Source organism: Adiantum capillus-veneris, chromosome 4 (assembly GCF_014529385.1).
Source record: "Adiantum capillus-veneris isolate H3 chromosome 4, ASM1452938v2, whole genome shotgun sequence".
NCBI classification, from domain to species: Eukaryota; Viridiplantae; Streptophyta; class Polypodiopsida; order Polypodiales; family Pteridaceae; genus Adiantum; species Adiantum capillus-veneris.
The window spans coordinates 98,083,205-98,101,064 of NC_140934.1; positions in this window are offsets into that span (position 1 = coordinate 98,083,205).

Genomic DNA, 17,860 nt, shown 5'->3' on the forward strand with positions numbered 1-17,860 from the left:
ATTTCATTATCATCTCACACCCTAGCTAGATCCTATATCTAGGGTAAACTCCAATATATATATATTCTATATATTTTTTATACTTTTCTTATATTTCTTTATAAATAGCTACTAGGAGAGAATCAAATCCTAGTGGGACACTAGGTGGCATGATTTCAAAGATACACTTATTTTAATGCATTATTGCAAGCATGATTACAAAAATTTGTCAAGGAGCAATGTCATGCTTTCATATGGCATGAGGTGTCCTTTGGAATTAAATGAAAGTCTAGGCTAAGGAGACCACATGAAGACTTTTGCTGCCATAAATGGACCCTATTTTGATGAATTTTTTACACAAGGTTCCAATCCGAATTGGAAAACGATCTTAGAATGAAAATCGTAGCTAATGAGCTGAAGTTTTTGCTCATATTTTTACTTTTTATTTGGAGCCATGGTTGAGGAGATATGATCAAAATATTGGACCCCAGTCTGCCCACATCATGCAGGGGCAGCTCATTTCCAACTTTTCCAATTCCTGTTCACACTGACTCCTCTCTTCTTGTGTAAACCCTTGGGGGTTCCCTTCACCTATAAAAGGGGACCTCTTCTTCCTTGGAAGGAACTCAAGCATTCAAGCCATTGATGAGAGGAATTCTTGAGGGAGTGAGTAGTAATACCTAATTGTACTTAGCATTAACATAAGCCCAAGCCTACACTTTCTCCTAAAGGGAGACTAGCCATTCTTGCAACAAGCTAACCTTGGAAGATCAACTCTAATCAAAGAAGGTCTTGCACTTGGTGTATCAATCACAGTGGAATTATCCACTCTTCTTCTCTCTCCCATCAATAATGGTGCCGAAGGGTTTCAAGTAAGATGTGTTCTACATTGATGTTTTCTTGATTTCTTGTTGTTTTCATTTTCATCTCTAATCCAACATATATATATATATATATATATATATATATATATATATATATATATATATATATATATATATATATATATATATATATATATATATATGTATCTAATCTCATCTCCTTAACCAAACCTATCTCTCTCATTCTTAGTAATTCATCCTCTCTAGGTTCTCTTGCTACAGGTACATCTCTCCCCGCAGTATCCTTATTGCCTACGGGCAAGAATAGGGCTTGGGAGGGAAACTTCTCATCTCTTCACTTCTCTCATATCTACATTTCTCACATACTATCCTAGATGAATAACCCACATGATGATCATTTCTATCGCTTTCACTCTGTACGATCTATTAGAATTAACGTATGGATTAGCCGTAAAATACACTTTCAACAACGTATAGTGTTTCTCTTCGGCCCTGAAAGGCTCAATGAAATAATTCTATCACCGGATCCCATCATACTACCTCTCATAGACTATAATTTTTCTTTTGATGTAAGCGTAGTTATCTTGCTATGAGCCAAGAGGATTTGTACACACAATTAATCCCAATCACTAAACAAAATATATATATTATGGTAAGCACAAAACTACAATTCCAAAGAACAATTCGTAGCCTATTTGGTCAGCCAAGATTGAATGCCATTAACTCATCCATTAACCCTTTCATATTACCCATGATACGATATGACCATAGCCTTGATGTTTTCATCTTCGTATTGTTTTGACATTCTCTTTTGCGTTCTTTCTTTGTGTGTGTGAATGCAAGAGAGAAAGAGTGAGTCTTCTTTGATTGAACTTCTTTCCAAACCCTAGTCTTCATGGCATCTATGGTTTAACTCCTTCATATAGTTTTTGTTGAGTTCTCTCACAAACTCTCACAGCCATAAGCCCGGTGCTTTCCTGGCAAGACCGCAAATTTCTCGACAGCGTATATACAATGCACGGGGGAAAAAACCTCCTAAAGAGGGAAAAAATGCCCCGGCGGTCCTAGTGTGTTCACACACATCACTACCACACGTATATGGTAACAAATCCCCCCTGGAGTGATGCGGTGAACGAGAGCTGGCACATGAGTAAAGGGAAGTGCCATGCTCTAAGGACATGATCAGTCCACAAAGGGGAGTAAGCCCAAAGCTTTGCGGAAAGCTTCAAGCTTCTCATGAGACAATGCCTTTGTGAAAAGATCTACAAGGTTGTCCTGTGTTGGCACATAAGCCAAGCTGATCTCTCCTGCCGAGAGCCTCTCCCTGACATAGTGGTAATGCACCTCAATGTGCTTTGTGCGATCATGAAAAACTGGGTTCCTCACAACTACCAATGCGCTCAGACTGTCAGTGTAGATAGTGTTGGCAGTGTCCTGTCCAACACCCAAATCAGCCATAAGGCGTCTGAGCCATACACACTCAACTGTAGCTGTGAAGACTGCCCTGTACTCAGCCTCACAACTCGAAGTGGCCACAGTAGGTTGCTTCTTGCTCAACCATGATATACATGAACTGCCAAGCATGAAACAAAAACCACTTGTGGACACTCGCGTGTCAAAACAACCAGCCCAATCTGAGTCCGAAAAAGCATGTAAGTCTTGTGGCAATGATCCCCCCTTGGGATAAAACAAGCCAAGATGTAAAGTGCCACTAAGGTAGCGGAAAATCCTCTTGACAGCCTGCCAATGCTTAGACCCTGGGCTATGCATAAGTCTGTTGACTTGTGAGACTGCGAACTGAATATATGGCCTCGTGTTGCATACATAAATGAGGCAGCCAACAACAATTTGGTAAAGAGTGACATGAGCAGCATCGCCAGCATCATGTAGACTCAACTTCAAACCTGTTTCCACGGGAGTGGCAATAGGTTTGCAATCCTCAAGTCCAAACTTACATAGCAATGTCTCTATGTAACTTTTCTGACACAAGGCAATACCACCATCACACTGCTTAAACTGTATACCCAAGTAATGATGTAACAGCCCCAAATATTTCATCTTGAAAGTAGCATTCAAATCAGCCTTAAATTTAGCAATATGTCTCTCATTTGGTCCAGTGATAAGCAAATCATCGACATAAAGAACCACAATGAGAAGTACATCACCCTCACACTTTACATACAATGTGATTTCTGTTGGACTGTTACGAAAGCCTCGTTTAACCAAATGACTGTGAGCTTTCTCATACCAAGCGCGAGGAGATTGCTTCAACCCATACAAAGCCTTCTTACATCTGCACACTTTGTCCTCTTGTCCTTTTATGACAAAACTGCGAGGCTGCGTTACATAAACTTCCTCAAATATGTGCCCATTAAAGAAAGCAGTAACAATGTCTTATTGATGTACATCCCAACCAAAATGAGATGCCAATGCACATAGTGTTAAGTATGGAGCTTGATTTACCCTTGTAATTTTCTGTGGTAAAAGCGCACATTTGTAAGGCCCCCATTATGAGGAGAAGCCATCGTGCATGAAGGAAAATCACTCACCGGAAACCAAATTTTCACGGACAAGAATCAGGGCCAACTTTAAAGGCCTCGGGGACGGAGGCCCCCGAGACTTTTTTCCCGCCGGAATATTCTTTTTTGCCGGAATATTATGGCCGGACGGCGGCCGAAAAGTGGTCGGAAAATAACCGGTCGGTTGGCCGGTGGCCGGTAGTCAATGGCCGATGGCCGATGGTCGGAAGTCAATGGCCGGTGGCCGGTGGCCGAATTCAAAAGCGGACTTGTCTTCTCAAGGGCGGCCACACATGGGCGGATTGGAGGGTCCGATTTGGACTTATTCGCACAAGGGCGGCTACACATGGCTGTCTCTCATAAGAGAGGGCAGCCCTTTTGGCCTATAAAAGGAGGCCATTTCTACACACATTTCGTAGTGTGAAGTTGATGCAACAAGGTGAGTGTGAGGTGGTGAGAGTGAAGCAAGGCGGGAGCTCCATTAAGGGTATAATCCCTTTGTAAACTACTTCTTGTTTTGAAGTACTAAAGCCATTGAGTGGCTGCTTTCCCGTGGACGTAGCCCACATTGGGTGAACCACGTATATCGTGTGTATTCTCTCTCTCTCTCTCTACTCTATAATCTCGTGTATATAAATCTGTCTCTCTCCATTAAGTAATCTACTCAATTGTCTATTTAGCTACGTCTTATTTCCTAACAACTGGTATCAGAGCAAGGTTTGCTCGTAGCTAAATTATCTCAAGGAAAGGATTCCTTGAATTGAGTGGGAGTTATGGCGGAGGAAGGGAAGCTCAAGATTGAGAAGTTCAACGAAAAACTACCAACATTGGAAGATGCAGATTGAAGACTATCTCTACCAGAAGGACCTCTATTTGCCACTAGGCGGTCTTGCGAAGAAGCCCGCAACAATGGCAAATGAAGCATGGATTGTCCTTGATCGAAAGGCACTGGGAACAATCCGGTTAAGCTTGGCGTCAACGGTGGCCTTCAATGTTTCGGAGATGAAGACCACGGAGGACTTGATGAAGTCACTTGATGACTTCTACGAGAAACCATCGGCATCCAATAAGGTATTTCTTATGAAGCGCTTGTTCAATCTAAAGATGGCAGAGAATGGTTCAGTTGCAGAACACCTAAATGACTTTAACACAAATATAAGTCAACTTCGATCAGTGAAAATCAATTTCGATGACGAAGTGCGAGCTCTCCTTATACTATCATCTCTACCGGATAGTTAGGACAGCCTTGTGATGGCTGTAAGTAATTTTATCTCTGGCACGAATACTCTTAAGTTTGATGATGTTGTGGGTGTTCTCCTAAGCGAGGAAATGCGAAGGAGAAGCACAGGAGAATCATCAAGTGCTGCACTATCAGTGGAAAAAAGAGGATGGCCTAAGGAGAGGTTCAAAAACCAAAAGGGTCGTGATCGCTCAAGGCGGAGCAAGTCACGCACAAAGTCAGTTCTTGAATGTTGGAACTGCGGCAAGAAGGGCCACGTCAAGAAGGATTGCTGGTCCAAGAAGAAGAAGGAGACAGAGTCTCAAGACAACAAGCCAACATTGGAGGCCAATGTGGCAGGTAAAGTAGAGCAAGATGCTCTAATTCTCTCATTAGACAATGTGTCTAATTCCTGGATAGTAGATTCCAGGGCTTCATTCCATGCAACACCACACAAGCAACATTTCCAAGACTACACCAAAGGTAATTTTGGGTATGTATACTTGGGAGATGATGAAGCTTGTGAGATTGTCGGCAAAGGTACAGTTTCTGTCAAAACTGCTAATGGAAATGAATGGAATCTTAAAGATGTTAGGCATGTTCCTTCTCTTCGCAAAAATTTGATCTCTACAGGACAATTGGACGATGAAGGTCACAACATTGCATTCGGAAACAAACGGTGGAAGATCTCAAAGGGATCTTTGGTGGTTGCCAAGGGTGAAAAAGTCGGTACACTTTACTTGTGTACTGTTCGCACGCAACCTTCAGCTTGTGCAACAACTACAGAAGTTGACAATGCGGTGTGGCACTACCGACTTGGGCATATGAGTGCCAAAGGAATGCAAATCCTTCAAACAAAGAAGCTTCTACCAGGTTTGAAAGAAGTGGACTTAGAGTTCTGTGAAGATTGTGTTTATGGTAAACAAAAGAGGGTAAAATTTCAAAAATCAGGAAATGAAAGAAAAAATAAAAAACTTGAGTTGGTTCATTCTGACGTTTGGGGTCCTGCAAGTACACCATCACTTGGTGGCTCATTGTACTATGTAACATTCATAGACGATGCGACTAGAAAAACATGGGTTTATGTCATGAAGAATAAATCCGATGTATTTTCCATATTTCAAAGGTGGAAATCCTTTGTGGAGAATGAAACAGGTACCAAGGTTAAATGCCTCAGATCCGACAATGGAGGCGTATATTGCAGCCAAGCTTTTGAAAGCTTTTGTGCTAGCAATGGCATTCGGAGGCAAAGGACAACCCCAAGGACACCTCAACAAAATGGGATTTCGGAAAGGATGAACAGGACAATCATGGAACGAGCACGAAGCATGCGGCTACATGCAGGCGTACCGCTTGAGCTTTGGGCAGAAGCTGTAAGTACGTCTGTGTACTTAATCAATCAGTCACCCTCAACGGCATTGGATGGGGGAGTTCTAGAAGAGGCATGGACAGGTAAACCGGTGAATTATGCATTTCTCAAAGTGTTTGGGTGTGAGGCTTTCATGCACATGGATAGAAGCCTAAGATCAAAGTTAGATGCAAAGTCCAAAAAGTGTTTCTTCATTGGCTATGGAGAAGGAGACTTTGGGTATCGCCTATGGAATCCTGAAGATGGTAAAATATTAAGGAGTAGGGATGTAATTTTTAACGAACAAAATATGTACAAAGATTACTTGGAAAGAAAACAAACAAAAGAAACAGGTGATGAGTACATGGAGCTTGAGGACGGTGAAGACTCAAGGACTGCAAACGGTGACAATGTGCAACACGTCAACCAAATGAGGAGCCTCAACCTATTCCCCGAAGATCTACAAGAGCAAGTAGACCTCCAGAAAGGTTTGTTCCTTCCTTCAACCATCTCTTGATCTCAGATTCTGGAGAGCCGGAATCATATGAAGAAGCTATGCAACATGAATCCAAAGAAGAATGGATGAAGAGCATGCAAGTGGAGATGGACTCACTACATCGCAACCAAACATGGGAGTTGGTTGAGTTGCCTAAAGGTAAGCGGGCACTTCAAAACAAATGGGTGTACAAGCTAAAGGAAGAAGAAGGTGGGAAGAAAAGGTACAAGTCTAGGCTTGTGGTAAAAGGTTTTTCTCAAAAGAAAGGTATTGACTTCAATGAAATATTTTCTCCTGTTGTAAAAATGAATTCAATTAGGCTTGTCTTAAGCCTTGTGGCTGCTCATGATCTAAATCTCGAGCAAATGGATGTAAATACGGCATTCCCTCACGGTGACTTAGAGGAGGAAATCTACATGCTTCAACCAAAGGGGTATGAAGTAAAAGGTAAGGAGAAAATGGTTTCCAGATTAAAGAAGAGCTTGTATGGTTTAAAGCAAGCATCAAGACAATGGTACTTGAAGTTTGATCGATGGATGTTGGATCATGGATTCAGAAGATGCAACTCGGATCACTACGTCTACACGAAGAATTTGGGAGATGGGAAATTCATCATCCTAATGTTGTATGTTGATGACATGTTGATTGCAAGTGCTAACATGCAGGACATCAAAGACCTAAAAGAGGAGCTGTCCAAATCTTTTTCAATGAAAGATTTAGGTGTTGCAAAGAGGATACTTGGTATGAAAATATCAAGGGACAGGACGAAGAAGACAATAAAGCTATCTCAAGAAGATTACATCAAGAAGGTACTAGAAAGGTTTGCAATGCAAAATGCAAAACGAGTTTCTACACCTTTGGCTGGTCATTTTAAACTAACGAAGGATATGTGTCCAAAGACACAAGAGGAGATAGCCTATATGTCTAAAGTTCCATATGTTGCAGCGGTAGGTTCTCTAATGTATGCTATGGTCTGGACAAGGCCAAACATTGCACATGCAGTGGGAGTTGTGAGTAGGTTCATGAACAACCCAGGTAAAGAGCATTGGCAAGCTGTGAAGTGGATACTTAGGTATCTAAAAGGGACAACAACAAATGCTTTGTATTTTGGAGGAACTGATATTTTTCTAGAAGGGTATGCTGATGCAGATATGGCAGGTGACAAAGATACTCGAAGGAGCACTACTGGCTATGTGTTCACGGTTGGAGGCACAGCAGTAAGCTGGGCTTCAAAGCTGCAGAAAGTGGTTTCACTTTCTACCATGGAAGCAGAGTATGTAGCAATGACGGAGGCAAGCAAAGAAATTCTGTGGCTTCACAGATTCTTAGAAGAGCTTGGATTCAAACAAGACAATTGTGTCTTGTACAGTGATAGCCAAAGCGCTATCCATCTTGCGAAGAACTCAGCCTTTCATTCAAGGACAAAGCACATTGAGGTGAGATATCACTTCATACGCATTCTTTTGGAAGAGGGACAACTAAAGCTAGGAAAGGTGCATACAAGTGAAAATCCTGCAGACATGTTTACAAAGGTGGTCAACAAGGAGAAGTTGAGCTTTTGCTCATCTTCAATCGGCATTCAAGGATAAGAAGCCAGAATGGAAAGCAGTCACAGGTTTGGTTTGGAGATCAGTCTCCAAGTGGGAGATTGTTAAGTATGGAGCCTGATTTACCCTTGTAATTTTCTGTGGTAAAAGCGCACATTTGTAAGGCCCCCATTATGAGGAGAAGCCATCGTGCGTGAAGGAAAATCACTCACCGGAAACCAAAATTTTCACGGACAAGAATCAGGGCCAACTTTAAAGGCCTCGGGGGCGGAGGCCCCCGAGACCTTTTTTTCGCCGGAATATTATGGTCGTACGACGGCCGGAAAGTGGTCGGAGAATAACCGGTCGGTTAGCCGGTGGCCGGTAGTCAATGGCCGGTGGTCGGTGGTCGGAAGTCAATGGCCGGTGGCCGGTGGTCGGAAGTCAATGGCCGGTGGCCGGTGGCCGAATTCAAAAGCGGACTTGTCTTCTCAAGGGCGGCCACACATGGGCGGATTGGAGGGTCCGATTTGGACTTATTCGCACAAGGGCGGCTACACATGGCTATCTCTCATAAGAGAGGGCAGCCCTTTTGGCCTATAAAAGGAGGCCATTTCTACACACATTTCGTAGTGTGACGTTGATGCAACAAGGTGAGTGTGAGGTGGTGAGAGTGAAGCAAGGCGGGAGCTCCATTAAGGGTATAATCCCTTTGTAAACTACTTCTTGTTTTGAAGTACTAAATCCATTGAGTGGCTGCTTTCCCGTGGACGTAGCCCACATTGGGTGAACCACGTATATCGTGTGTACTCTCTCTCTCTCTCTCTACTCTATAATCTCGTGTCTATAAATCTGTCTCTCTCCATTAAGTAATCTACTCAATTGTCTATTTAGCTACGTCTTATTTCCTAACACATAGAAAACGCACAGTAGTCATACGACAAGTGGGAGCAAAAGTCTCTTCATAATCTATGCCTTTTTGCTGTGCATAACCTTTTGCAACAAGTCGAGCCTTATGGCGATCAATCTCACCACCCGGTTTGCGTTTCAACTTGTAAAACCACTTCGTACCAATGGACTTTTTGCCAGGAGGCAAATCACATAAAGTCCATGTGTCATTTTCTATAAGTGTATCATATTCTGATTGCATGGCAGCCATCCAATTTTCTGAATTCTGTGCTTCATTAAAAGACAGAGGCTCCTCAACATCACGTAAGCTAGACACAGCCAAAGCATAACAATCTGATGCATAAGATGCATGGCGAGAGCCTGAACGAGTACGACTAGACAAAGGTGCATCCAATTTACTGTCACGCAAAGTGTGCACCAGCCATTTTGGCATACCTCTAGCCTGCTCATTTTCAACCCTTTCCTCATCAAGTACATCATGTACATCTGCATCAGTAATAGGCTGATCTGTAACATTTTCAGAAACCCCCATAGGCTGTACATTTTCCTCATTGGAACTTATATTCGTATTTCCACCACTGAAAAGAGGCAACAAAGTGTCATAAATGTCATGTGAGCTTACATTAATGTCTCTAGGACATGACAGCAAGGGCTGAACAGAATCTTCCACAAACACTACATCCCGTGAAACCAGAATACGTTTTGTTTTCGGATGATACAACCTGTAACCTTTTCTTTCAACATTATAACCAACAAAAATACATTTGACATCCTTATCATCCAATTTTCTACGCTGTGTTTGTGGCACCAAAGCATATGCCAAACAGCCAAAAACACGCATGTGCTCAATAGAAGGCTTTTTATGATGCCATGCTTCATATGGAGTAATAGATTGCAAAGCTTTCGTAGGACACCTGTTAAGTACATAAGTGGCACACATGATGGCCTCAAGCCAAAAAGAATGCTGCAAAGCTTGACTTTTGACCATACATCGTGCCATTTCCGTAAGTGACGTGTTTTTCCTCTCAACAACACCATTTTGCTGAGGTGTATAAGGCACTGTACATTGGTGTTTTATCCCACGACTAGCCAGAAATGCATTAAATTCATAAGACATATACTCCCCCCCTCGATCAGAACGGAGGTTGCCCATAGTACATTTCGATACATTTTCAGCCATAGCCAGAAATTGTTTGAAGCACATAAAAACTTCGGACTTCGCTTTAAGCGGAAATACCCATGCATGGAGTAATCATCAATGAAAGTCACGAAGTACAGGTAATTGCCCAAGGACGGAGTTTGCATGGGCCCACAAACATCACTATGCACAAGCTGCAACCTGCATGTGGCCCGAACGGAACCATCCTTTGGAAACCTAGAACGCTGCATCTTACCCAACAGGCTTGGGATATTTTGGCTGGTCTTTATGCAAGTCGCAATGAGTCTAAAATTGCTTTCCTGCGTAAAGAGCTGGAGTCGAAGATTATGCATGAGGAAGATGATATGGACACTTTCCTTGCTAGTGTCAAGGATATCACTGAGCAGCTTATTTCTGCAGGTGAAGTCATTTCAGACAGTTCCCTTGTGCAGAATGTTCTTGATGCCTTACCAAATTCTTACCAGACTTTTGCTAGTACTTGGAGACTTATGACCCAAGGAAATCCAGAAGTTGTCAAGTTTGATGCATTATGCACATTGATGTTGCAAGAGTCACTTTCCAGAAAAAACAGGACTAGAAAGTGTGTAGTTGAACAGGCTTTTATTGCTTCTCAGAGAAAGGGTGGTAACAGTAATGCAACCACTTCTTATGGTTCTGCTGCGAGTGGCAAAACTTTTGTTCCTAATGCTTCTGCTAGCAGCACTTCGTCTAGCAATTCTGGTGATAAGGGAAAAAAGAAGATGCACTGCCATTATTGTAAAGCTAATGATCACTTGATCAAGTCGTGTCCTAAGTTGAAGCAAATAGGCTAAGAAGAAAGATTGTGGTTCCACTGCAAATGCTGGTTCCACTACAAATGCAGCCATTGTTGAGTCTTCTGTGAAAGGAGACTGTAATGCTGATGTTGATGCAGAATGGGCTTTTAGCGCAGAGTGCACTTACAATCCTACTGTCCATGACGCATGCTTGTCAGTTGCTGTAGATTCACATGTGTGGTATTTTGACAGTGGTGCTACAAAGCACATTACCTCACATTGTGAATTGTTTACCTCTCTCGAGTTTGTCCCTCATGAGAATTCATTCACTTGTGCCGACAATGCCTCTTATCCGGTTTAGGGAGTTGGAAAGATTGTGCTTACTGCTGCTAATGGCAGTTCTTTCACACTTGTTGATGCACTTTATGTACCTGCGATCAAGAAGAATCTCTTGTCTGTATCTGCACTTGCTAGACTTGGACTTGAGGTCAAATTTGTGGATGACAGATGTACAGTTCATGATCTCAGTTTTGGTGATGAAATTGTTGCATCTGGCCTTTTGTGCCATGGGCTGTATAAGCTCACTTTGTATGACAAGTGTGGACAAAATTTTGCAAATGCTGTTGCAAATTCAAGGGCTATTTCATATGCAAAACTTTGGCATGCACGTTTTGGTCATCTGAATTTTGCCAGTTTGCTGCGTTTGCAGAAATCTGATATGGTTGCTTCTTTGCCGCCTCTTGAAGCACCTGTCAAACATGTTTGTGAAGGTGACGGATGTGAGGAACAATGGTGCACTTCACACACAATGCTCAATGCATGAGCCTGCGCATCCTTTACATCCCAACGAGCTTGTTCTGCCGCCGCAGGCAAAACAATTGTAACAGTAGCAATCCTTGCAGCAAGACCTGCAACATCCTCAACATCGCCTACATCCTCAGAACAAGGACGTAAATCAATGCCCTGCACAATGTTCCAGATGCCCTTTGACACAAGAACATGTTGCATCATATAAGCCCACATAGGGTAGTTGTCCCCATCCAACCTGTCCTCGGCAGCAAACATCTTGAACACATCTGTGTTGTTGTTGTCAGCCATGGTAAATGCTGCACCTGATGTGAAAACTGCCCAAAAATAGGAGAAACGGAGCAGGAACAACACGCGCTATATAGCACAAACTGTAGAAGACATAAGGCACATGTTATGCAGAAAACGGCACTGACAGAAATTCTGCACAAAATGACGAAATAGCCTGTGCAGTATTGCCTATAGTGGAAACGGAGGCCAAAATGAGCCCAAATAAAAAATATGAGCAGACCAAGCTCTACGAGGAATCCCAAAATATTTGTCGACCTACGAACGCTCGCCAAAGCTCACTGAAATCGGAGAAGTGAGCAGGCGTGTACTGGAGCAGCTGGCGACTAAGCTCGGGAGGACGCAACCTGCTTTGATACCAATTGTTGGAATTAGGGTTGCAAAGAAACACACACAGCTTGGAGAAGACAAAGGAAGCTCAAGGCACACAATAGAGAGTGTGTTACTTAGTGTGCAATGGAAAGATAGATGGCGACTAAGCTCGGGAGGACGCAACCTGCAAAGAAACACACACAGCTTGGAGAAGACAAAGGAAGCTCAAGGCACACAATAGAGAGTGTGTTACTTAGTGTGCAATGGAAAGATAGATAGCCCTAGAGTGATGGGCGTATATACAATGCACGGGGGAAAAAACCTCCTAAAGAGGGAAAAAATGCCCCGGCGGTCCTAGTGTGTTCACACATATCACTACCACATGTATATGGTAACATTCCAAAACCTTGTTGAAGCTCAAAACTCCCAGATGGAACAATGACCGAGGCGACCAAAGGGGTATGGAACTGGTCCTCGGTGGAACTTAAACTGATAATATCTCGACAATCGAAACTCCGATTGCCTATCTAAAAAGACCGACACTCTCCACAAGATGAGCACTTCAAGTCCATGCACTTACTTCACCCCTGACCCTTCATTTGCAGCACCTGCCCAATCCGATACAAATCTGCAAACTGCTCAAACTTCAAATTGTCATAACTTCCTCTCCGTAACTCCAATCAATGAGCCATAAAGACAGGCCTAGTTTGTAAACTCCCATCTGTGATCACTTCAAGCATACTCTCTTTTTAGCATTAATCAAGAAAATTTTTGGTCATGTAAGGCCGCATCTGTCATACATTTAGCATAAAATTAGCTTGTTATCAAGCCCTAACCATTGGTCAACAATCATGTAGACTTCAATCAAGCACAATGGGCATCCTTTTGATCTTTTTCCCATCATGGAAGTGGAGCTGCACGACACTGGTAAACTTCTTCCAATCGATGCACCGTAAATTAAATGGGAATGCATATCCATGGATTTCATCATAAGACTTCCTACATATCTGGGATATGATTCTATTTTTGTGGTCACTAATATGCTTACAAAAATGACTCATTTGTCAAAGATATACTGGGTCTTTTAAGGTTGGATTTTTGGTAATGTACCTTTTAGGTTTGAATGGTGCTCTTCACTCTGGGTGAGTGGACACTACTTTCAACCTCCAGGTAAGCATATGATTTGGTTTCATTTCATTTTTTAATATGTTTTGATTGAATTTTCCAAGTAGGACGCAGATGTTAGAATGCTTTCATACATCCTTTTTTCTCTTCACACATATGACAAGGTCGTATAGTAGGAGCAAAGAACTTTGGGACAGTATTGTGCCATATACATTTTTGCACCCTATAGGTATAGACCTACATGGTAGGGTTTTTCTTGGCACATGTTGTTAGTCACAAGGGGTGCAACATGGTCTAGGAACTCATTGAGTTTGGTTTAGGCAGTGTGGAGCAAGAGTTATGAGGGTCCCTCTCAATCATGTCTTTGAGTGTTTACAATTACCTCCACACACAAGTACATCTCATACTTGATGGATGTCATTATTCTAGACATCCTTATATGAGACATATTCCACATGTGGATAATATGAATCTCTGGGACTAACACTGGTGCGTGTTATAGCAATTATGTGTTACGACAAAGTTGTTGAAATTAGGGTTGCAAGAAAACACACACAACTTGGAGAAGATGAAGGAAGCTCAAGGCACACAACAGAGAGCGTCTTACCTAGTGTGCAATGGAAAGATAAGATAGCCCTAGAGTGATGGGCCTATATATAATGTACGGGGGCAAAACCACCTAGTGAGGGAAAAAATGCCCGAGCAGTCCTAAGTGTATTCACACACATCACTACCACATGTATGGTAACAAATCCCCCTAGGAGTCATGCTGTGAACGAGAGATGGCACATAGAGTATAGGGAAGTGCCATGCCCTGAGGACATGATCATTCCACAAAGGGGAGTAAGCCTAAAGCTTTGTGGAAAGCTTCAAAATTCTCACGAGGCAATGCTTTTGTGAAAAGATCTGTAAGGTTGTCCTATGTTGGCACATAAGCCAAGCTGATCTCCCTTGCAGAGAGCCTCTCCTTGACATAGTGGTAATGCACCTTGATGTGCTTTGTGTGAGCATTAAAAAATGGGTCCCTCGCAACTGCCAATGCACTCTAACTATCAATGTATATAGTGTTGGTAATGTCTTGTTCAACCCAAATAAGCCATAAGGCGTCTGATCCACACACACTCAACCGTAGCTGTGAAGACTGCCATGTACTCAGCCTCACAACTAGAAGTGGCCACAATAGGTTACTTCTTGCTCAACCATGATATGCATGAATTGTTGAGCATGAAACAAAAACCACTTGTGGACACTCGTGTGTCAAAACAACTAGTCCAACGTGAGTCCGAAATAGTTTGTAAATCTGGCGGCAATGATACCCCTTGGGATAAAACAAGCCAAGATGGAAAGTGCTACTCAAGTAACGAAAAATCCTCTTGACAACGTGCCAATGCTTAGAACTTGGGCTACGCTGAATCTGCTGACCTGTGAGATTGGAAACTGAATATCCGGCCTCATACTGCATACATAAATAAGGTAGCCAACAACAGTTTGGTAAAGAGTGACATTGGCAAGATCACCAGCATCATGAAGACTCAATTTCAAACATGTTTCCATGGGAGTGCAATAGGTTTGCAATCCTCAAGTCATAGCAATGTCTCTATGTAACTTGTCCGATACAAGGCAATACCACCCATCACATTGCTTAAATTGTATGCCCAAGTAATGATGCAGCAGCACCAAATCTTTCATCTTTAAAGTAGCATTCAAATTAGCCTTAAATTCAGCAATATGTCTCTCATTTGGTCCAGTGATCAACAAATCATCCACATAGAGAACGACTGAGAAGTACATCACCCTCACACTTTACATACAATCTGCTTTTTGTTGGAATTTTACAAGCTTTGAAACCTCTCTCTCCTCCCAGCCTCTTGCCCCTTTTATACGCAACTCCTAAGCTTGATTTCAAACTAGACCCTTGGCCTTACATATATCCCCTTGGAGAAGTGTTTTCATCCTCACAAACAAAAGTGAAAAATTTCTTCTTAAGTACACTAATGTTTTCCCAAGTGGCCAATGAAATCAACCAAAATCTATTGGTCAATGACATTGTCGTCCCTATGCAAGCATTTATGTAAACGAATTACACGAAAAACCGGATAAATACGAGAATGCGTAGGTAAAGAGAGTTTGTAAGCCATATCTTCTACCTGCTTGAGTAGCTTAAAGGGCCCACAATATCTCAGAGATAATTTAGGTGTTGGCCTAGTTTTCAAACAATGTTCTGACACACATAAAAATACCATTCCCCTTCCACGAAGTTTACTTGCCAATGTTTCTCACATCAACATACTTTTTGTATCTATCATGTGCTTGTCTAAAACATATCGATATGATTTTGGAGAAAAACCTTGACCTACTAAAGTCTCTCAATTGTCAACCCCACCTAACTGGTGATCTAGGTTGAAAATTATATATAAACATGAAAGGACTAAAATCACTCATCATATGCTTTGCACTACTATAAGCAAACTCTAGAATAAGGAGTTAATCTTCTCAATCGGACTGCTTTTTGCTAACATATGCTCTTAGCATATCGTCTAGCACCCAATTAACACGTTCAGTCTAACCATCCGTTTTTGGATGATCTGCGATACTGATGTTGAGTTGTGTACCCAATTGTTTAAACACAACTCTCCGAAAATAATTGTTAAACTTGGGATCACAATCACTTCTTTGTTGGGCAATCCATATAGTCTATATAGATTGTCAACAAATAACTTTGCTAACTCAAGAGTTTTAATGGTGGACTTGGTTGGAAATTTGCAAAGTTTAGTCAATTGATCGAGTACCACCCATACCGAGCCATGATCGCTTACAATGGTTAGTAAACCCACAATAAAATCCATAGAAATACTTTCCCATTTACCATTGGGAATATCCAAAGGATGTAAGAGACCTTCTGCTTTTAGGCACTCTGCTTTATTAACTTGACATTTTTGGCAATGCAAGATATAGTCTTGAGCATACCAATATAAACCTGGCTAGTAAAGCTGTCATCGTACGAGTGCATAAGTTTTCTTTATGTGTGGGTGCCTTGCGCTAGGATTGTCATAACATTCATAAAGAATTTGACGTCAAATGTCTATGTCTGTCGGTACACAAACTCTCCCCTTGCAGAGTAAGCACCCATTATCTATGGAGTGATTCTTCAATCTCTACATCTCATCACTCAAAAGAGGAGAAGTGGGTGTGGAGGAAAAAGACACAATTCTAGCATTGGAGTGAGAAGGATTCCTCATTTTCACATGGATCCACACTTTAAAGTATGTTTCATCATGCTCATATTTTCCCTTTAAAGACTACAAAAACTCACTTTGAACATTTGTAAAGAGAAGAGAGTTGATCTCAAGCATATGGCTAAGAGCATCAGCTACCACAGTGTATCGTCCTTTATGATGCCAGAGATTTGTATCATACTCCTAAAGAATCTCAGCCCACCTTGCCTTTTGACCCTTCAAATCAATTTTGTGGATGACAACTGCCTCTATTTGTCGCAAGATGGCTAGAGCAAGGTTGGCCAAGGGCAAGAAAACTTTGTATGATCAAGATACAAAGCAGTGGCACCAACTCACACCGTATGAAGTCGAGATGCTAACTAAAAGAAAGGAGCAACTAGAGCAGGAGGCCATCTACATGTTAATCATGAAGTAGAATGCAGTTGCCCAGATACCTCAGAATCAGATGTTTACTACACAATCTAGAGCCGGTTAGCACAGTTGTGGGCCATCAACTCTATTTGCTCAGAAGCCACTTGATGCAATTCAGAGAGTTGCAGTGAAGAAGACACTAAATAAGAGGAAAGGAAAACGAAAAATATGAAGCCCTCACATCTGAAAATTTTGTTAGGAAAAAAATGAAAGGGGAGAAGGATGAATATTTAGAATAGGGGGGATGGTGCAATTAGACCCTTGTCTATAGGTTGAGTTTTTTCGGAGTTACCACCATCTACAAATGCCATGTGAAGTTACAAGGCAACCGTCTCATACTGTAGGATTGTGCAAACTAGTCAGAATCCACTGCCACTACCTATAAATAGGACCCATCCATCTCATTTTGGGTTTACTATTCAACTCTTGAGACCTTACCTTTGTAACTCTTACAGTTCTCAATCTAAATCAGTTGTACTTTGAACTATAACGAATACAATATTTTGAGAGTCGTTTATCTAAAGTCTGATGTCAATTCATTTGAAGTCTAAGTTTGCCATCTGGTCATCTGAAGATATTTGAAGTCCAAGTCTCTCATTTGGTCATCTGAACCTAACTCTGGAATAGCAGTCAAGTGATCCAGCTTATTCCAGTGAGCTTTTATATTATATAAATAAAAACAAAAAAAAAACACCCATGCAGACACCCTTCCATGGGCAACCACTATCATCAAGTCAAGGTCTCGAGGCTTTTATAAGGAGCCCCAAACCCAAAATACACACTAGAACAACCCTAGGAAAAGAAATTAGAAACTATACAAAATCATATAAGACACATATAAAAGCCAAGTGCTAAGCAAGGGTGCCACCAAAACTAGCGAGGCACTGCTACTGCTTCAACAACTGCTCTTGCCCCTTCAGGGTGAG